Below are 22,363 nucleotides of genomic sequence, written 5' to 3' on the forward strand. Positions count from 1 at the left end.
TTTTCTTTACATGTCAATACGCACTTATATATGTGTGTATATATAGATACGTATTGACAAAAACACCAGAAAATTTAACATATGATTTTCCTTTTTATATTATATTTTTCCAAAAATACATTTGAAGTGGGTTTAAAGCTAAAGAATAAAAAAAAAGAAACTGATTAAAATAACAAAAAGGAATGGTAAGTGTAATACCAAGAAAAATATAGGTTTTTTAATGAAAACTTGATAAAAGCTATCGTTTATTACAAGCTTAGTAAATGATAAGAATATGGCTGAGAATTATATACATATAATATATATAATATCTGAAACCAAAGCAAACCTGTTGCTACTGAGTTGATTCTGACTTATAGTGACCGCATACGACAGAGTAGAACTGCTCCATAGGGTTTTCAAGGAGCAAGTGGTGGATTTGAACTGTCAGCCTCTTGGGTAGCAGCTGTAGCTCTTAACCACTACACCACTCTACCTAGTTCCATTTTATTTTTTATACAATAATTGTAAGTGCTCTCATTATTTTGTTGATGAGGAAACCAGGTAAAAGAGATTATGTAGCTTGCACAAAGTTGCATAGCAAGTGTGGAGTCAAAATGTGAATGCCAGAAGTCTGACATTTCTTTAGTAACTATCCCATAAATGCAGTTAAATAATAATAATACCTCAATGTTCAAAACACTTGCCAATCAGTGGATATTAGATTATCCTTTAAGTTTTTGACAGCTAATATATGAGAGAGGAGACTAGTTAGTTATATATTTTACAATGTCTGTGGGTCACTATGGAGCCCTGGTGGTACAGTGGTTGAGAGTTAGGCTGCTAACCAAAACGTTGGCAGTTCAAATCCACCAGCTGCTTCTTGATAAGCATATGGGGCAGTTCTGCTCTGCCCTGTAGGGTCACTATGAGTCAGGATTGACTCGATGACAGTGGGTTTGGTTTTTAGTTTATTGGTTAAATAAGATCATCTAAAAAGAACAGAAGTGCAATTGCTTTTGATAATAGTACCAGAAGAAAATTTCAAATTAGGGATGAATGGAGTCAACTTTGTAAATTTATTCAATTTGCAGACATTTGTAATTAAAATATTATTGTTTAGTCAAGTACAGGTAGCCCTTTGACTGGTTTCCATTCTGAGAACCCTGTGTAAATCGGCTCTGACGCAAGTCATCTACCTCTTTTTTTTTTAGTTTTCCTAACCTGTTATAGAGCAGTGTTTTGAACAGTAAATCATAACATTGACCCATCTTTGAGTGAACATTTGAGAATGATGACATCAGCCTATTATGCACTGCAATATTGCACGTAGGACATATTACTAACAGTAAGATAAAGAAAAAAAAAAAAAGAGGGTCCTCAGTGTGGATCATCTGTAACTCATGAGCCAGGGGACTACCTCAAATTTGAAATGTCAGTCTGATTACTATGCAGAACACTATATGAGTGATAATCAGGATTCAAGCAAAGAAAATCATTTCCTGCTATAACAATGATTTCTAATTAGAGCATTGTAGAATAAAATTATATTGTTTTTAACATAATACAGATATGCATTGGTCCATAATATGTGATTTGGATGTTATTCTAACACCATATTTTAAAAAATTATGGGAGCCAGCTTCCAGTTGTCCTTGTCACTGCTATTGCCACTAATGCTACTGCTGGGGCAGCAGGCAGAGGACAGTGGAACAGGTGGTGGTAGGAGCTGAGTCAGAGGAACTGAGGAAGTCAGGCAGCAGGGGGCAGAGAGCCCCCAGCCAGACCTGATGGTCTGCCAGCCTGAACTGCAGGAGCAGCCAGGGACCCCGCAGCCCCAACCGCAGCCACCACCTGACAAAACCCAAGAGCCCATGTCCAGAGTCATGTCCTCTGACTCACCTGCCTGTATCCAACTTGTTGTCCAGTGCTGCAAGAGTCTGAGTTTGGGGTCTTTAAAACCATTTAAAAAAAAAAACTTCATGGGACCATGGACTATATGGTACCCAATGTTTTAAGCCACACATGCCTGTGTACAGCTGAAGAAAGTGTAACCTAAAAATTTGAAAAGTTTACCCAGGATCACCCAGCTGGTGGATATGTTTGCTCACATCTCCAAATTTTCTGGCTTTATATTCTAAGCTTTGTCCACTATTAAAAACACTCAGACCCATAAGTAAAGTTTTTCTGCCAAGCTATTTACTAACAATAAATATCCAGTGCATCTCAGAATCCACTCCATGGCAGTGGTTTTTTTTTTTTTTTTTTTTTAAATGGCTAAATACCTTGTTTAGATAGTGTTGAACGATCCTATGACTTTCTGGTCATATGGAATCCTGGTAACTTGGATTATACCTTTTTAGTGACATGAAACTTGTTGTGGAAACAGAGTAATTCAACCAAAGATTCTTACTAGCTAGTTGATTGCTGGATTACGTGTGCCCTCTTTCCCACCCTTGGTTTGTGAGTACAGACTGCCTTAGAGAGTAATGTGTTCTCAGATGGTAAATGAAAATCAATACTTCAGATTCATTCACACACACACACACACACACACACAAAAACTTTTGGGAAAAAACTCACTTATCTTTAGTAATAATTCTAAAGTAACTGTGGTTACATAGATTATCATTTATTATTGTTTGCCTTTGGGAATAAATCTCTGAAGATTCTAGAGAATCAAATGTGAATTTAAAAGCACCATTGAGCATTACCACGTCCTGGAGCGCATATTCAGTAGCTGCAGTCCACACAGGATTCTGTAAATTCTCACACGGTCAGTTTATTCTTTTGTTTCTCCGTAGATGTTCATGCATAGGTCATTGATAATTTTTTTCTTTTTACTAATATTTATAATCCAAGTCATTAAATACCTTGAGGTGGAACTTTATGCAAAGTTAAATTTTAAATAAGAATTATAAAGACATGTACATTGATTAGTATAGCAAAAGTTAGAAGACACACATATGGCGAATTATATAGATAGCTAACTTATAAAACGAGTCTTAGAGAAATTCCGGATAAGAAATAGTCTTTCACTCACTGTCAGTGCCTCAAAGGGTTGCCTCCTGAGGAGTAGTTTACAGTATAGGGAGGACGGATAGCGGAGGTAAACAGGTATGGTCAGTCTAAAGACAGAAATCTTATCCTAATTCTCTTACTAATTCTAATTTTAGAAACTCTATCTCCCTCCCTGAAGAATGAGTGAAGTAGGGTTTTCCTCCAACAAAATAAGAACCAACATTCATTCAGACCTTATTTTGTGGTAGGAACTATGCTTATCATTTTACATAAGTTCAAATTCTTACAAGTACAAGAATTTCATGAGGTTACCTACTTCTATTATCCTTATTTTTCACATAAGAAGACTGAGAATGAGGTGTTTAAGCAACTTGTGCTAGTGGGTGAAATACAATTATTCCTGATATTAATACAACACAGGAATTTCAAATTAGGAAATAGTCACCTTTTATAAATATATTAAATATTCATAGTTAAAATATTGTTTTATGAAGGAATGTGAAATATCAATCTAATCACCTTACAAAACAGTATATGACTGATACCCAGGATGTAATTAAAGTACAATTATCCAAAAAAATCAAATCATTTTCTACTATAAGAATGTTTCTAATTGGAGTATTGTAGAATGAAATATTATTTTTGAGATAGTATACAGCCGAATAAAGTATAGCCTCGCAAGTTAAGAAGTTTAGCCAGGATCACCCAGCTAGTGGCCAGGTTGACCCGCATCTGGAAATTTTCTGGCTTTTTATCCTAGACTTCATCCGTTGTGTCTTGTTGACTGTGATCCTAGAGCACTCAGACCCATAAATAAAGTAAGACTTTCTGGAAAGATGTATAAAATAATAAATCCCCAAAGAATCTAGAGGCTAATGAATTAGCATTGTGGTGGATGTCATGTGTAGATAGTGTTAAAGATTATATGAGTTCCTGGACTTAAAGAAAAAAACTTAGGGGTAGATAAATAAGGAGTCTTGGTAATTTGAATTGAGCTCATTTTTTCAAACTAACCTGACTGGAAACAAGTGAATTCAAAGTTACTTGTTCGTTGACTGCTTGATTACGTCTGCCAGGTTACCCGACTATGGCTTGTGAGTACAAACACAGTGTTAGAGAGCAAAGTGTTCTCAATGCTGAATTATAATCAATATGTCAATTTCACTCACAGAAGCTGAAATCTTACCTTTTGAAATAATTCATTCATCTTTTGGTAATAAATCCAAAGTCATTGTATTTATATAGCAGCAATGCTATCATCCTATTATTGTTCGCCTTTGGGGATAAAGCTCTTTGAAGATTCAAATGTGAATTCAAAGCACCAAAGATCATTATCACGTTCTCCAGTGGAAACCGAACAGTTCAAATCACACATACACGACTAGTCCTAAGGGTTCTGTCAATTCTCAAGTGGCCTATTTATTTTTTTATTTTTGTTTCTATGTAGGTGTTCGTGCATTTTCATTTGACAGTTATTGGGGTATAATAAAATAAATTTCTCATAATTAATAGTTTTGAATTTACTTTGATACTTCATCTTAAGGCATACTAAAGTTCATATATAAAAGGTAATGTTACCATAGTTTATTCAGCTTGTTCATTTTGTAAGTATTTGGTAGTGAGAGTAAGAAAGTCTGTTCGATTCCTTGGGGAATATGAAGTATACAACCATGTAAAGCTGAATTTTTACTAACAAAATTATTTAAGACATTCGTATATTTTTTCTAGCAAAAGTTTTAAAATAACTACCTTAAAAGTTGTATAGATTGAGAACTATGAAGTAAAAAAATGATTTTCAAATAAGACAGTCTTTCATACTACATGCCTCAAAGGAATGACTACTGGTTTGTGGCTTATGTGACTAGGGGGATGAAGGTAGAAGCAAGTATCTTCAACCCAAAGACTCAATGTAATTCTCTTGCTAATCCTCAATTTATAAAGTGCACTGGATGCTCCCCATGGCAGAAGCGGGGAAGTGGCTCATAAGAAAAAAATGGCCCAGCACCCCGCCCTACACAAATACTAATAAACAAGTAGACAGAAACTAAGAACAACAAGGACTAATGATTTTGAGCACCTTTTCTCATATTTTTAAGCCATTTGAATGACCTCTTCAGTGATCCTTTTGCTGTCACGTCTGATAATCCATCATTAAGAAGTACATCTTATAGCTGTGCCCCTATAGTTTCTTGTAAGAATTTTATGGTTTCATATTTTGGTTCTTCATCTATTTTATTTTATTTTTTGTGTAGTATGAGGCATGAACTCTGACTCATTTTTCTGCACATGGAAATCCAATTTTTCCAGCACAATTTATTGAAGAGACTTCTTTCCCTGCTAAATAGGTTAGCACTGTTGTCAAAATCACTTGATCACAGATGTATGATTTTATTTCTGTACTCTCAATGCTATTCCATTGCTCTATATGTCTATTATTATACCAGTATCAAGTTGTTTTAATTACTGTGGCTTTATACTATGTTTTGAAATCAGGAAGCCTGAATCCTCCAACTTTGTTCTTCTTCAAGATTGCTTTAGCTATTTGGGGTTCCTTCTCCTTCCATATAAATTTGAGAATTGATTTTCCACTTCTGCAAAAAAAGGCTGTTGGAATTTTTATGGGGATTGTGTTGAATTTGCAGATCGCTTTGGGTAGGATTGACATCTTAGCTATGTTTAGCCTCCAATCCATGAACACAGAATGCCCTTTCATTTATTCAGATCTTCTTTAATTTCTTTTAGTAATGTCTTACAGTATTTTATGTACATGTCTTTCACCTTCTGAAATGCAGTAGCAACAGTATCGGACCTTGCCGAACTTCAGGGAGAATGAGATCAGCATCAGCACAAAGCTGACTCATATGAGGTTGAGGTAAGACACACTTCCACTCTTCAAACTTTTTACTAATTCTGACACCAGCTGTCCTCCCCACTGCACTCTCTACTTCTCTGCTGGGTTTGATAATTTGTTGCAAGGTCCACACACAACTCACAGGCCATACTCACGGTTACGTGGTTTATAAGGAAGTGACATGGGATCAGGATTAACTTGGAAATGTCGTGGTAAAAAACCAGACTTATACTCTACTAGTTGGAATTGACTTGACAGAAATGGGTTTGAGTTTGTTTTTTTTCTTTTTTAAGAAATAGAAACAGAGTTTTATTGAAGGGTGAATCATTTCACGAAATGGGCAAACACACAAGCACCCAGGAAAGATTTTGTGGTGTGTTCCAAACTGCACAGAGAACGCTGAGGCTTTATCAGGCCAATTGAACAAATGACTGCAAATGGTGGAGATAGGGTATTACATGGCAAGAAATTACAAGGATTTTCTTAAACTACAAGCATTCATAACATTAATTTCTAATCTTCCTAACATGTTTGACCAAGACATTCTTCTTAACATCAGTAAGTCTATTTGTTACATTCTGTGATTGTTACATCCTGAGGTTTGTCTAACAAGGCATTCTGTGGGAATAATTTTAATTCTGGCTGTATGTCTGCCTTTTCCCTCATTTTAAGGTAACGGGCTTATGATTTTACCTAGTTATGGGTTTACAAAGTATTAGCAGAAATGGAGCAGAAGATTCCAGTGAGTGAAAGTGTAGTTTGATTAAGACTTGGTTAATTGACGTTTACCTGATCTTGGTTACAGTTATAAGACAGTTACTGGCTTCATCTTAACATTATCAATTCTGATCCTATTTTATAACCTCTGTGGACATGCTTGAGATAGGCATTCTTTTAAGACCAAGCTGAATAACATTCTTAATAAACACCTTCAACAAATAGTTCCTCATCCATGCCAGAAATAGTGCTATGCCTCCTTCGTGTTACAAGCAGTTAAATTTTGACAAAAAGGCTGAATATTCTCTTTAGAACAATAGGAGTCAAGATATGAGTTTAATTCAAAATGGAGTTTAACTTTAGGCTCAAAGTCACCCATTTCAGTTATGCCAGTACCTCAGTTTTAAGATTTAAAGTCCACATACAGAGAAGTAACAGGAATAACTCAGGATACAGTCCTTGAATCAGGACAGCTTCTGCTTGGCCTCTGCTTCCAGGCCCTCACTCTCAGGGCTTGGGCCTAGCCTCTACCTCTGCCCCTTCTGGCCTGGTCTCTGTCCCCCCTCTGGGCCTGGCCTCTGCCCCTGCTCATGCCTGTGCTGGAGCTTATTAACTCCACAAACAAGTGCCTGTAGGCACGCCACTGCAGCAGCAAGCCTGCTACCTGAAGGCCCTCATTTCTCTGGTTCCATGGGTCTGTGCTTGCACTGTAGCCACCTCAATCCGTGGGCCAGGAAGCCCACCATACCATCTCATGCTGGTCTTCAGTGTTACAGCTCTGTCTCCTGGGTCTAGAGTGTTCTCAGCACAAGGACCCCTGGTCCAAAAGACACATTCCACTTCTGGCTCTTCTTAATGGTAGTGAGGTATCCCCTCAAACTCTGTGGAATAGTTGCTTATGTAGGCAAGTGGCTCATTCTTATTAGGCAGATTTTACACACCGTCTTTGCATAATAACTGACCAATCCCCTCTCAAGCAGCTCTATCTGTTAGTTAGCAAATAGCATAACTGATATTTTCTACTGGCAGGGACTAGCTTCTTCCCTGGGTAACTGTAGCAAGGGAAACAATGACAACTCCTTAGTGCCCAGGAAAAAAATCTCCCAGGCTGATTTCTTCCTCTGTTTCTCTTGCAAAGAATCAAGGATATAAGGCTACACAAAGAAACTCATTTTGCTATCTTGTTTGTATTTATCATGAAAGGGTGGTAAATTTTGTCAAATGCCTTTCCTATACTGATTGAGATGAACAAGTGGTCCTTTCCTTTTTTCTATTAGTTTGTGGTATGACACTGGTTGATTTTCTAGTGTTGAAACATCCTTGCATTCCTGGGATAAATCTCATTTGATTATGGTGTATAATCCTTTAATATGTTTTTGATTTGGTTTGCTAGTATTTTGTTGAGTTGATTGTATTTATTTTTAAGTTTCTTTTAATTCTTTAAGCTTAGCACTGTAGTCTCTGTCTATTAATTCCCTTATTTTAGTTTTGTTATTCTGTTTCTGTGGTCTATTGTTCCCACTGGCTCCTGTGTTTAGTCTCTTGGGTCCTTTTGTGTTGGACATTATTTTTTACTCTTTGGTGGTTGTAATTATTGGCAGGAAAAAAAAAAAAAGGCTTGGAATTAAGACCTTTCTCCAGATAGGATGTTCATGCATTTATTCAAGTCACCTCGTCTTAGACCACCTTAACCCAAGTTCCAGGCTTGACTTGCCCTAGATTTCCAGGCCTGCAAGTCTGTAGAAAGGCTTGTTTACTTCATGTTTCTCCCGACCATCGTGATGTATATGAGGTGTATGAATTAGACTTCTCACCTGTACATGCCCTAGGCTTTGACTTCTGACTCTCTCACTCCAAAAGAACACTAAATGCACAGACCCAGTTCTTAGCGTTTTCTCCTCCCTGTCAAATCTCCTCATTGAAAAAGTATTTTTGAGTGGTGAGCTTACCTCTCTGGGTAATCACAGTTTATCTGGGTTCTCACTTATTATCCTGTAAGCTATAATGTGATTTTATGATGTATTTAACATTTCATCAAGCTTATTTAGTTGTGTTCATTCTGAGAGTTGATTAAAATTACCAAGCCTACCATTGCTGGAACAGAAGCCTCAAACGTCAGTTGTATGTGTGTACACAGGCAACATCATAGCTGGCATGAACTTTCTTCACCTATTTCAGTCCTTTGCTCAGATGTTACCTTCTCAGTGAGGTCTACACTGACATGTCAGTCTCTCTTACTCTACTTTGCTTTTTCTTTCTCCATAGCACTCACCCAGTAAAACCCCAGTGCCATCGAGCACTCACCAGCTTCTAATAATCTATATCATGTACTTGTTTCTCTTTTCATCTGCCTGCTCTGATAGAATATTAATTCCAGGTAGACAGACACTTTTGTTGTCAGTTGCATTTCCAATAGCCCACACAGTACTAGAAATATTAGAAGTACTCAGTATAATTTTTGAATGAATGAAATGATTAATGTCCTGTGATGACTCATTTTATGTCAACATGAATAACCTATGGTGCCCAGTTGTTGTTGCTATAAAGATATTTACATGGGATTAACATTTAATCAATTGACCTTAAACTAAGCGGATTACCCTCTACAATGTGAATGTGCTTCATCCAATCATTTGAAGGCCTTAAGACCAAACCATAGTTTCCTGAAGAAGACGGATACAGCTTCTTCACTGTAAACAGACAACATTGCTTGAATTTCTTTTTTTTTTTCTATCTGACATACAGATTTTGGACTTCCTGGCCCACCTAATTCTGTGAGCCAGTTTTTCAGAATCAATCTCTCTCTGTCTCTCTGGTGGCACAGTGGTTAAGCGCTCAGCAACTAACCAAAATGTTGGTGATTCAAACCTACCAGCTGCTCTGTGGGAGGAAGATGTGGCAGTGTGCTTCCGTAGAAATTACAGCATTCGAAACTCTATGGGGCAGTTCCATCAGAGTCAACTCGGTGGCAATGAAGTTATTTATATATACTACAGAATATTGATACAGCCCTGGGTGGTGCAAATGTTTTGCTTTCAGTTAGTAACCTAACGGTTGATGGTTGCAACCCACCCAATGGTGCTGTGGAGGAAAGACCTGGTAGTCTCCTTCCATAAAAATTACAGCTAAGAAAACCATATAGAGCAGTTCTAGTCTATAACACATGGCATCACCATGATTCTCAGTTGATCAAAGGAAACGAGTTTAGCTCCCATAATCATGTGAGCCAATTCAGCTAGATAAATCCCTCTCTTTTTAGCTCTGTTCACCATGAGAGTTGCTTAAAATTACCAAACCTGCAGTTACTGGAACAGAAGGTTCAAAGTCCTGTTCTGTTTTTCTTTCTCTTCTGGTTCTGTTTCTCTAGAGAACCCTGAATAAGACATTCCCTTGTTTCTGTTTGCAAAAAGATGTAATTTGCATCTGAATTCTTAAGTAGGGACCCACCCAGTCCGAGTCTGTTCCAACTCCTAGTAGGGACAGGAAACAAAAATAAATGTAGCAGTTATAGGGGTTTAGAGAGGCAGTCATTATTTTAGCTGGGAAAGAGTTCATTCCCCTGGAATTTTAAGAACAGGATGTGAGCCTGATCATAAATTCCTCCATTAGTTTCTTCCTCAGAGATTCAGTTTTATCCAGCTTGCCGGATTCTCCTAGAAATCCTTTTCTGCTTTTGCTCTGCTCAGTCCCTGATGAGTTTGGGAACCTGCTCATTCCCTCAGAGTAAATCAAATCTTCTGATCTGACTGAACAACTCACAGGTTAGTCAGGCTGCTCTCTTACGCTTAGTCTCTACCACCGCCCATTGCTGTCAAGTCAATTCCAACTTATAGTGACCCAATAGGACAGAGTAGAACTGCCCCACAGGTATTCCAAGCAGTGGCTTGTGGATTTGAACTGCCCAAACTTTGGATTACCAGCCGAGCTCTTAACCACTGTGCAACCAGGGCTTCAAACCCATACCTTGGAGTCAATTCTGACTCATAATGACCCAATTAATAATGAACCTATAGAACAAAGTAGAACTGCCCCATAGGATTTCCAAGGAGCAACTGGTGGATTCAGTCTGCTGACCTTTTGGTTAGCAGCTGAGCTCTTAACCACTGCACCACTAGGGCTCCTCTTAGACTCTGGGGACCCCTTAAATCCAAGACTAGAACTCAGAAAAACAGCTGGAATTATATGAGTCCACAAAGACCATCCCCAGCAGATAACCTTTCGATAAGTACAATGTCTTTAGCAGTTTTACTGTATGGTTCCACTTTGTTATTTCCCCTCAGATGGTGCTCAGTCAAGGCAAAACTATGGTTATCAGGCTCATCTCAGCATAACCTGATTTTGAAAATGAACACAGCCTTAAAGGTTTGGAAGTACAATAACCTTCACTTACGACACAAGTGCTTTTGAAAAATCATGTATGAATAAATATTAAAAAAGATTTTCAGCAGATTAAGATTTTTTCATGTGATCCAATTTGTTTCTTAATTATAAATTTAATTTAATTTCATTAAAGTTAACTCACTATTGTCTCCGATTACTGTCTGAAAATCCACCCCCATGTATACTATGAAGCCTCATACTGTCCTACTATATGTGGATATATTTTGGCCCCAGGAACCAAGTTTCTTTTAATATTACTTTAACGGTATTTTATTGCATCAAACCTTACAAAAGAGGTTTCGTTAAGAAAATATTTTTCTACCAAGCTGTCTCTTGAAAGCAGCCTTAATCTCATTATTCCTGAGACTGTAGATGAGGGAGTTCAACATGGGGATCACCACCTTGTAGAACACAAACACCACCTTGTTCTGGTTAGTAGAGTAGCTGGACTTGGGCATCACATAAATGAATGTAATGGTCCCATAGAACAGAGTGACTGCAGTGAGGTGGGAGGTGCAGGTGGAGGAGGCCTTGTGGTGGCCCTCAGTGGAGCACATCTTCAGGATGGTGATGAGGATCTAGACATAGGAAGTGGCTATGACAAACAATGTGACCACAATAATGAAAAATGAGGCGACTGCTGCAGGGATACTGGCATCAGAACAGGAAAGTTCAACTAAAGGAACAAAATCGCAGAAAAAATGATTGACCCAATTTGGTCCACAGAAGTATAAAGAATCAAAGCAAATAGTACAACAACAAGTATTGAGAAAACCACATACATAAGCCACAGAGAATAGGTGGACATTTTAGTTAAATAAAGCGGTGGGTTGCAGATTGCTACAAAGCGATCATAGGCCATGGCAGCCAGAAGACAGCACTCAGCTGACCCAAAGAAAACAACTGAACCAAGCTGGATGGCACCTCCAAGATAGGAGATTTTGTATGTCTCCACCAGGAAGTTTACAAGCATATTGGGTGTGACAGAAGATGAACAGCCTATGTCAGAAAAAGCCAAGTGGCTCAGGAGACCATACACAGGACGATGGAGCTGCGAAGAGATTCTGATCAGGATGATTGTGCTGAGATTGCCAGATATGGTCACCAGATAGATGCACAGGATGACCATGAAGAGGATGACCCGAAGGGTAGGATCTTCTTTTAAACCCAATAAAATGAACTCTGTCACTGCAGTGTGGTTCCCGTCCACCAGGGAATCCATGAAACTATGTAGCTGCTTTATATACAAAGTTTTCATTCAAGCAAGTTTTGTTTTAAAAATTTAGTGTTTACTTAAAGCCAGAAAAATGTATATATTTCTATGCAGTAATGAGTCCCTCTCTATGTTTAGATCACTTTTATTAAAAGCATCATTAAACTTGGTTGAAATAATGTATTGTTTTCTTTCTAATATTATTTTTTACAATAGTGCATTCAAAGTGCCTTTAAATGTAAAGATTAAAAAACATAAGACTTATGCAAATAACAAAAGGATTGGTAAGTATAAAAAAGAATTTATAAATATAGTGTTACATACTGAAAATTAGCATAATCACTAATATTTATTTAATGCTTAAAACAAAAAAATTTTTTTTAAACAACATACATGGGACCATATATACATATTTCTATTTTAACTTCCATGAAATAATATTAAGTATTTTATTATTCCCATTTTACAGATAACTAAACTGATAGCAGAAAAGTTGAGTAACTTACCTGAAGTTGCATAGGAAGTGGTAGAATCAGGATATGAGCCCCAGAGTATGAATCCAGTCCAGTTCTTTAGTAACTATAACATAAATGACATTGAATAATTATATCGATGAAGTTGAGTATACTTGGAAAGTAGTTTATAAGAGATTAGCCTTTCTGCTTTCTGATGGCTAATTTTAATATATAAAGAGATATCTAGTTAGTTACATAGTTCACAAAGGCTATCAAACAAGAACATTTTTTAAAGGAGAAATACAATATTTCTTGATATTAATACAACATAGGAATTTCAAATTAGGGAATAGTCACCTTTTGTAAATGCATTAAATATTTGTAGTTAAATATTATTGCTTTATGAAGGAGTGTGAAATATCAATCTAATCACCATACAAAGTACTATATGACTGATACTCATGGTGTAATTAAAGTGCAATTATCCAAACAAATCAAATCATTTTCTACTGTAACAGTGTTTTCTAAGTGGAGTATTGTAGAAAGAAATAATATTATTATTGACATAATATACAGCTGAATAAAGTATAGCCTCACAAGTTAAGAAGTTTAGCCAGGATCACCCAGCTAGTGGCCATGTTGACCCTCATCTGCAAATTTTCTGGCTTTTTATCCTGGGCTTTGTCCATTGTGTCTTGTTGACTGTGATCCTGGAGCACTCGGACCCATAAATAAAGTAACTCTTTCTTCAAAGATGTTTAAAATAATAAATCTCCAAAGAATCTAGAAGGTAATGGATTTATTAGCATTGTGGCTGCATGTCACGTATAGATAGAGTTTCCGGACTTATGAGTGGATAAGTAAGGAGTCCTAGTAATTTGAATTAAGCTCATGGTTTTACACTAACCTGACTGGAACCTTAAGTGAATTCAAAGCTCCCTGTTAGCTGACTGCTTGATTACATCTGCCTGGTTCCCCAACTATGACTTGTGAGTACAGACACGATCTGAGAGAGCAAAGTGTTCTCAGTGGTAAATTATGAATCAGTAGGTCAGGTTCACTCACAGATGCTGAAATCTTACCTCTTGAAATAATTCGTTCATCTTTCGGTGATAAATCCAAAGTCTTTGTATTTATATAGCAGCCGTGCTATCTTTCTGCTACGGTTTGCCTTTGGGGACAAACCTCTGAAGATTCAAATGTGAATTCAAAAACACCAAAGATCATCATCACATTCTCCAGTGGAAACTGAACAGTTCAAATCCCACATACACAACTAGTCTTAGGGGTTCTGTCAGTTCTCAAGCAGCCTATTTATTTATTAATTTTTATTTCTATGTAGGTGTTGGTGCACTTTCATTTGACTATTATTAGAGTATAATAAAATAAATTTCTCATAACTAAATATTAGTTTTTAATTTACTTTGATATTTCATCTTAAGGAATACTAAAGTTCATATATAAAAGGTAATTTTATGTTCATTCATTCAGCGTATTCATTTTATAAGTATTTGGTAGTTACTGGAAACCCTGGTGCCATAGTGGTTAAGTGCTATGACTGCTAATCAAGAGGTCAGCAGTTCAAATCCGCCAGGCTCTCATTGGAAACTCTGTCGGGCAGTTCTACTCTATCCTGTACGGTCGCTATGAGTCGGAAACGACTTGACAGCAGTGGGTTTGGTTTGGTCTGGATTTTGGTAGTTACTGAAAGAAACTCCATTCAATACCTTGGGTGATGTGAGCTGGATACCATACGATGTTGAGTTTTTAATAACAAAATTATTTAAGACATGTACATATTTTTCTAGCAAAAGGTATAAAATATCTTAAAAGTGGTATATTTTGCAAACTATGAAGTAAAAAAAATGATTTCCAAATAAGATAGTCTTTCATACTACATGCCTCAAAGGAATGACTACTGGTTTGTGGCTTATGTGGCTAGGGGGATGATGGTAGAAGCAAGTATCTTCAACCCAAAGAATATAATTCTCTTGCTAATCCTCAGTTTATAATGTCCTCCCGATGCTCCCTTTGGTGGAAGTGGAGGAAGGGCTTCTAAGACAAATGATGGCCCATCACCCCATCCTATACAGATACTAATAAGCAACTAGACAACAACTAATAGCAACAATGACTAATGATGTTGAACATCTTATCATGTGGTTTTAAGCCATTTGAATGACCTCTTCCGTGATCCTTTTGTTCCCATAGCTGATAATCCATCATTAAGAAGTACATCGTACAGCTCTGCCCCTATATTTTCTTGTGAGAATTTTATAGTTTCATATTTTGGTTCTACATTTATTTAAATTTTTTTGAATACTATGAGGCATGGATTCTGATTCATGTTTCTACACATGGAAATCCAGTTTTTCTAGCACAATTTATTGAAGAGACTTCCTTCCCCCCTAAATAGACTTAGCACCCTTGTCAAAAGTCAGTTGAACATAGATGTATGATTTTATTTCTGGACTCTCAATGCTGTTCCATTGGTCTATATGTCTATTATTATACCAATCCCAGTCTGTTTTAATTACTGTGGCTTTATAGTATGTTTTGAAGCCAGGAAGCCTGAGCCCTCCAACTTCGTTCTTCTTCAAGAGTGCTTTAGCTATTTGGGGTTCCTTCTCCTTCCATATAAATTTGAGAATTGGTTTTCCATTTCTGCAAAAAAAGTCTGCTGGAATTTTTATGGGGATTGCATTGAATTTGAGATTGCTTTGGGTAGTATTGACATGTTAGCTATGTTAAGCCTTCTAATCCATAAACACGGACTGTCCTTTCATTTATTTAGGTCTTTTTTTTAAGTTCTTTTAATAATGTCTTCCAGTATTTTATGTACAAGCCTTTCACCTTCTGCAAAGAGGTCACAATATGTCGACCCTTGTCTAACTTCAGGGAGAATAAGAATCAGCATCAGCACGAAGCTGATTCATATGAGGCTGAGGTCAGACATACTTCCATTCTTCAAACTTTTTACTAAGTCTAAAACCAGCTGTTCTCCCCACTGCACTCTCTACTTCTCTGCTGGGTTCTATGATTTGATGCAACAGCCACACAAAACTCATAGACCATACTCACTGTTACATGGTTCATTAAGGAAGTAACAGGGGATCAGGATTAACTTAGAAGTGTCTTGGTAAAACACCACATTTATACTCTGTTAGTTGGAATCGACTCGATGGCAAGGGTTTCTTTTTCTTTTCTTTTTTTTTTTTTTTTGAGAAATAAAAACAAAGAGCTTTACTGAAGGATAAAACGTTTCACGAAATGGGCAAACACACAAGCACCCAGGCAAGATGCTACAGTGTGTTCCAAACTGCAGGGACAACAGTGAGGTCTTATCAGGTGGAACAAACAAAGGACTGCAGAAGGTAGGGGAGGGGGAGTTACAGGGCAAAAAATTGCAAAGAGTTTCTTTTTGTTTTCTTTATTTTAATTTATATTGTGTTTTTAGTGCAAGTTTACCAATCAACTCAGTCTCTCATACAAAAATTTATATACACCTTGCTATATACTCCCACCCATGTGTCGGTCAGTTTGTCGTATTGTGGGGGCTTGTGTGTTGCTGTGATCCTGGAAGCTATGCCACCGGTATTCAGATACCAACAGGGTCGCCCAAGGAGGACAGGTTTCAGCTGAGCTTCCAGACTAAGACAGACTAGGAAGAAGGACCTGGCAGTCTACTTCTGAAAAGCATTAGCCAGTGAAAACCTTATGAATAGCAGTGGACCTGTCTGATATAGTGCTGGAAGATGAGTCCCCCAGGTTGGAAGGCACTCAAAAGATGACTGGGGAAGAGCTGCCTCTTCAAAATAGAGTCGACCTTAATGACATGGATGGAGTAAAGCTTTCGGGACCTTCATTTGCTGATGTGGCACGACTCAAAATGAGAAGAAACAGCTGCAAACATCCATTAATAATCGGAAACTGGAATGTGCGAAGTATGAATCTAGGAAAATTGGAAATCGTCAAAAATGAAATGGAATGCATAAACATCAATATCCTAGGCATTAGTAAAAAAAAAAAAAAAAATTTTTTTTTTAGTGAGCTGAAATGGACTGGTATTGGCTATTTTAAATCGGACAATCATATAGTCTGCTATGCTGGGAATGACAACTCGAAGAGGAATGGTGTTGCATTCATCGTCAAAAAGAATGTTTCAAGATCTATCCTGAAGTACAACGCTGTCAGTGATAGGATAATATCCATATGCCTACAAGGAAGACCAGTTAATATGACTATTATTCAAATTTACGCACCAACCACTAGGGCCAAAGATGAAGAAATAGAAGATTTTTATCAGCTGCTACAGTCTGAAATTAATCGAACATGCAGTCAGGATGCATTGATAATTACTGGTGATTGGAATGTGAAAGTTGGAAACAAAGAAGAGTGATCGGTAGTTGGAAAATATGGCCTTGGTGATAGAAACAATGCCAGAGATCGAATGATAGAATTTTGCAAGACCAATGACTTCTTCATTGCAAATACCTTCTTTCACCAACATAAATGGTGACTATACACATGGACCTCGCCAAATGGAACACACAGAAATCAAATTGACTACATCTGTGGAAAGAGATAATAGAAAAGCTCAATCTCTTCAGTCAGAACAAGGCCAGGGGCTGACTGTGGAACAGACCATCAATTGCTCATATGCAAGTTCAAGCTGAAACTGAAGAAAATCAGAGCTAGTCCGCAAGGGCCAAAATACGACCTTGACTATATCCCACCTGAATTTAGAGACAATCTCAAGAATAGACATGATTCATTGAACACTAGTGACCGAAGACCAGACGAGCTGTGGAATGACATCAAGGACATCATCCATGAAGAAAGCAAGAGGTCACTGAAAAGACAGGAAAGAAAAAAAAGACCAAGATGGATGTCAGAGGAGACTCTGAAACTTGCTCTTCAATATCAAGCAGCTAAAGCAAAAGGAAGAATTGATGAAGTAAAAGAACTGAACAGAAAATTTCAAAAGGCCTCTCGAGAAGACAAAGTATTATAATGACATGTGCAAAGAGCTGGAAATGGAAAATCAAAAAGGAAGAATACACTCGACATTTCTCAAGCTGAAAGAACTGAAGAAAAAATTCAAGCCTCAAGTTGCAATAGTGAAGGATTCCATGGGGAAAATATTAAACGACGCAGGAAGCATCAAAAGAAGATGTAAGGATTACAGAGAGTCATTATGCCAAAAAGAATTAGTCGATATTCAACCATTTGAAGAGGTGGCACATGATTAGGAACTGATGGTACTGAAGGAAAAAATCCAAGCTGCTCTGAAGGCATTGGTGAAAAACAAGGCTCCAGGAATAGACGGAATATCAATTGAGATGTTTCAAAAAAGAGATGCAGTTCTCACTCGTCTATGCCAAGAAATATGGAATACAGCTTCCTGGCCAACTGACAGGAAGAGACCCATATTTATGCCTATTCCCAAGAAAGGTGATCCAGCCGAATGTGAAAATTATAGAACAATATCATTAATATCACACGCAAGCAAAATTTTGCTGAAGATCATTCAAAAATGGCTACAGCAGTATATCGACAGGGAACTGCCAGAAATTCAGCTCAGTTTCAGAAGAGGACGTGGAACCAGGGATATCATTGCTGATGTCAGATGGGTCCTGGCTGAAAGCAGAGAATACCAGAAGGATGTTTACCTGTGTTTTATTGACTATGCAAAGGCATTCGACTGTGTGGATCATAACAAACTATGGATAACACTGCGAAGAATGGGAATTCCAGAACACTTAATTGTGCTCATGAGGAACCTTTACATAGATCAAGAGACAGTTGTTCAGACAGAACAAGGGGATACTGATTGGTTTAAAGTCCAGAAAGGTGTGCGTCAGGGTTGTATTCTTTCACCATTCCTATTTAATCTGTATGCTGAGCAAATAATACGAGAAGCTGGACTATATGAACAAGAATGAGGCATCAGGATTGGAGGAAAACTCATTAACAACCTGCGTTATGCAGATGACACAATCTTGCTTGGTGAAAGTGAAGAGGACTTGAAGCACTTACTAATGAAGATCAAAGACCACAGCCTTCAGTATGGATTAGAACTCAACATAAAGAAAACAAAAATCCTCACAACTGGACCAATGAGTAACATCATGATAAATGGAGAAAAGATTGAAGTTGTCAAGGATTTCATTTTACTTGGATCCACAATCAACAGCCATGGAAGCAGCCGTCAAGAAATCAAAAGATGCATTGCATTGGGCAAATCTGCTACAAAGGACCTCTTCAAAGTGTTGAAGAGCAAAGATGTCACCCTGAAGACTAAGGTGCGCCTGACCCAAGCCATGGTATTCTCAATCACATCATATGCATATGAAAGCTGGACAATGAATAAGGAAGACCGAAGAAGAGTTGATGCCTTTGAATTGTGGTGTTGGAGAAGAATATTGAATATACCATGGACTGCCAAAAGAACGAACAAATCTGTCTTGGAGGAAGTGCGGCCAGAATGCTCCTTAGAGGCAAGGATGGTGAGACTGCATCTTAAATAATTTGGACATGTTGTCAGGAGTGATCAGCCCCTGGAGAAGGACATCATGCTTGGCAGAGTACAGGGTCAGTGGAAAAGAGGAAGACTCTCAACGAGGTGGATTGACACAGTGGCTGCAACAATGAGCTCAAGCATAACAACGATTGTAAGGATGGCACAGGACCGGGCAGTGTTTCGTTCTGTTGTGCATAGGGTGGCTATGAGTCGGAACCAACTCGACAGCACCTAACAACAACAACAACATATACTCCTATTTGTTCTCCCCCTGATGAGACAGCACACTCCTTCCCTCCACTCTCTATTTCTGTGTCCATTCAGCCAGCTTTTGTCCCCCTTGCCTTGTCATCTCCCGTCGAGACAGGAGCTGCCCATGTAGTCTCCTGTGTCTCCTTGGTCCAAGAAGCTCACTCCTCACCAGTATCATTTTCTGTCTTATATAGTCAAGTCCAATCCCTGTCTGAAGAATTGGCTTTGGGGATGGTTCCCTTCTTGGGCTAACAGAAACTCTGGGGACCATGACCTCCGGGGTCCTTCTAGTCTCAATCAGACCATTAAGTCTGGTCCTTTTACGAGAATTGAGGCCTGCATCCCACTGGTATCCTCCCCCATCAGGGTAAATAAAAATTCTTTCTTTTTTTTTTTTTGAACTTTAGATGAAGGCTTACAGAACAAACTAGCTTCTCATCAAATAGTACACACGTTGTTGTATGACATTGGTTAACGACCCCATGACATGTCAACACTCTCCCTCCTCAGCCCTGGGTTCCCTATTACCAGTGCTCATGTTTTCTCCTACCTTCTAGTCCCTGTCCCAGGGCTGGTGCACCACTTTAGTCTTGTTTTGTGCCATGGGACCGTTCAATCTTTGGCTGAAGTGTGAACCTCAGGAGTGGCCTCGTTACTAAGCAAAAATGGTGTCTGGGGGCCATGCTCTCTTGGTTTCTTCAGTCTCTGTCAGGCCAGCAAGACTGGTCTTTCTTTTTGTGTTAGAACTTTGTTCCACATTTTTCTCCAGCTCTGTCCAGGACTCTCTATTGTGATCCCTGTCAGAGCAGTCAGTGGTGGTAGCCAGGCACCATCTAGTTGTATTGGACTCAGTCTGGTGGAGGCCTTCGGACTAATCTTTCCCTTATATTTTTAGTTTTCTTCATTGCTCCCAAAGGGGTGAGACCAGTGGAGTATTGTAGATGGCCGCTCACAGACTTTTAAGACCACAGACACTACTCACCAAGTAGAATGTAGAACATATTCTTTATAAACTCTGTTATGCTAAGTGAGCTAGATGTTCCCTGAGGCCATGGTTACCACAGCCCTCAGCCCAGCAATTCAGTCCCTCAAGGAGATTGGATGTGTCTGTTTGTATGGAGCTACCATGGCTTTGTCTTGTACAGGTTGTGCTGGCTTCCCCAGTATCGTGTACTGTCTTACCCTTTACCAGAGTTACCACTTCTCTATTGTCCGTTAAGTGTTTTTCCATCCCCACCCCTCCCCTCTCTCATAACCATCAAATATTGTTTCTTTTTGTATGTAAACGTTTTCATGAGTTTTTACAGTAGTGGTCTCATACAATATTTTTCCTTTTGTGATTGACTTATTTCACTCAGCATAATGTCCTCCAGATGCATCCAAGTTATGAGATGCTTCACAGATTCATCGTTGTTCTTTAGCGTTGCATAATACTCCATCGTGTGTACGTATCACAGTTTGTTCATCCATTCATCTGTTGATGGGCATCTAGGTTGTTTCCATGTTTTTGTTATTGTGAACAATGCTGCAATGAACATGGGTGTACATATATCTATTCGTGTGATGACTCTTATTTCTCTAGGATATGTTCCTAGGAGTGGGATTGCTGGATCCTATGGCCTTTCTATTTCTAGCTTTCTAAGGAAGCGCCGTATCATTTTCTAAAAAGGTTGTATCCTTTTGCATTCCCACCAGCAGTGCATAAGAGTCCCGATCTCCCTGTCACCTCTCCAACATTTGTTATTTTCTGTTTTATTGATTCATGCCAGTAATGCCAGGGTGAGATTGTATCTCATCGTGATTTTGATTTGCATTTCCCTGATGGCTAGAGATCTTGAGCATTCCTCATGTGCCTGTTGGCCACTAGAATGTCTTCTTTGGTGAAGTGTCTGTTCATTTCCTTTGCCCGCTTTTTAATTGGATTCTTTGTCTTTTTGTTGTGGAGGTGTTGGATTTTCTTGTAGGTTTTAGAGATTAGACCTTTGTCTGATTTGTAATATCCAAAATTTTTTTCCCAGTGTGTAGGTTCTCTTTTTACTCTTTTGGTGAAGTCTTTTGATGAGTTTAAGTTTTAGAAGATCCCAGTTATCTAGGTTATCCTCTGGAGCTTGTGTGTTGTTGGTTGTTTTTTATATCCTATTAATGCCCGTATTAGGGCCTCTAGCATTGATCCTATTTTTTCTTCTATGAACGTCATAGTTTTTGTCTTTATATTTAGGTCTTTGATCCATTTTGACTTAGTTTTGTATATGGTGTGAGAAATGGGCCCTGTTTCATTTTTTTGCAGATGGACATCCAGTTTTGCCAGCACCGTTTGTTAAAAAGACTGTCTTTTCCCCATTTGATGGACTTTGGGCCATCAAATGGAGAAAATTGGTCTGTAATTTTCTTTTCTTGTGGTGTCTTAGCCTGTTTTGGTGTCAGGGTTATGCTGGCTTCATGAAATGAATTTGGAAGTTCTGCTTCCTTTTCTAGGTTCTGAAATAGTTTGAGTTGTACTGGTATAAGGTCTTCTCTGAATGCTTCGTAGAATTCTCCAGTAAAGCCATCTGGGCCAGGGCTTTTTTTTGGTGGGTTTTTTTTTTTTTTTAATTGCCTTTTCAATCTCTTCTCTTTTTATAGGACTGTTCAGATTTTCAACATCATTTTGTGTTAGTTTGTGTTTTGAGAAATTTGTTTATTTCCTCTAGGTTTTCAAATTGTTGGAGTATAGTTTTTCACAATACTCTGTTATGATCCTTTTTTATTTCAGTTGTATCTGTTGTAATGCCCCCCCCCCATTTCATTCCTTATTTGGGTTATTTGCATTCTCTCCTGTTTTTCTTTTGTCAATTTCTCCAGTGGTTTGTCAATTTTGTTGATACTTTTAAGGAACCAACTTCTGGTTGTGTTGTTTCTTTTTTATTTTTCTATTCTCTGTTTATTTCTGCTCTGATCTTTATTATTTCCTTTCTTCTGGTGGCTATGGGCTT

At 38.1% G+C, this 22,363-nt stretch overlaps 1 pseudogene; it reads right to left on the minus strand.

The window, feature by feature from the left end:
- Positions 1–11,226: 11,226 nt before the first annotated feature.
- Positions 11,227–12,170, minus strand: LOC126080102 (olfactory receptor 478-like; annotated as a pseudogene).
- Between the last annotated feature and the right edge of the window lie 10,193 nt (positions 12,171–22,363).

Source organism: Elephas maximus, chromosome 7 (genome assembly GCF_024166365.1).
Source record: "Elephas maximus indicus isolate mEleMax1 chromosome 7, mEleMax1 primary haplotype, whole genome shotgun sequence".
NCBI lineage: Eukaryota > Metazoa > Chordata > Mammalia > Proboscidea > Elephantidae > Elephas > Elephas maximus.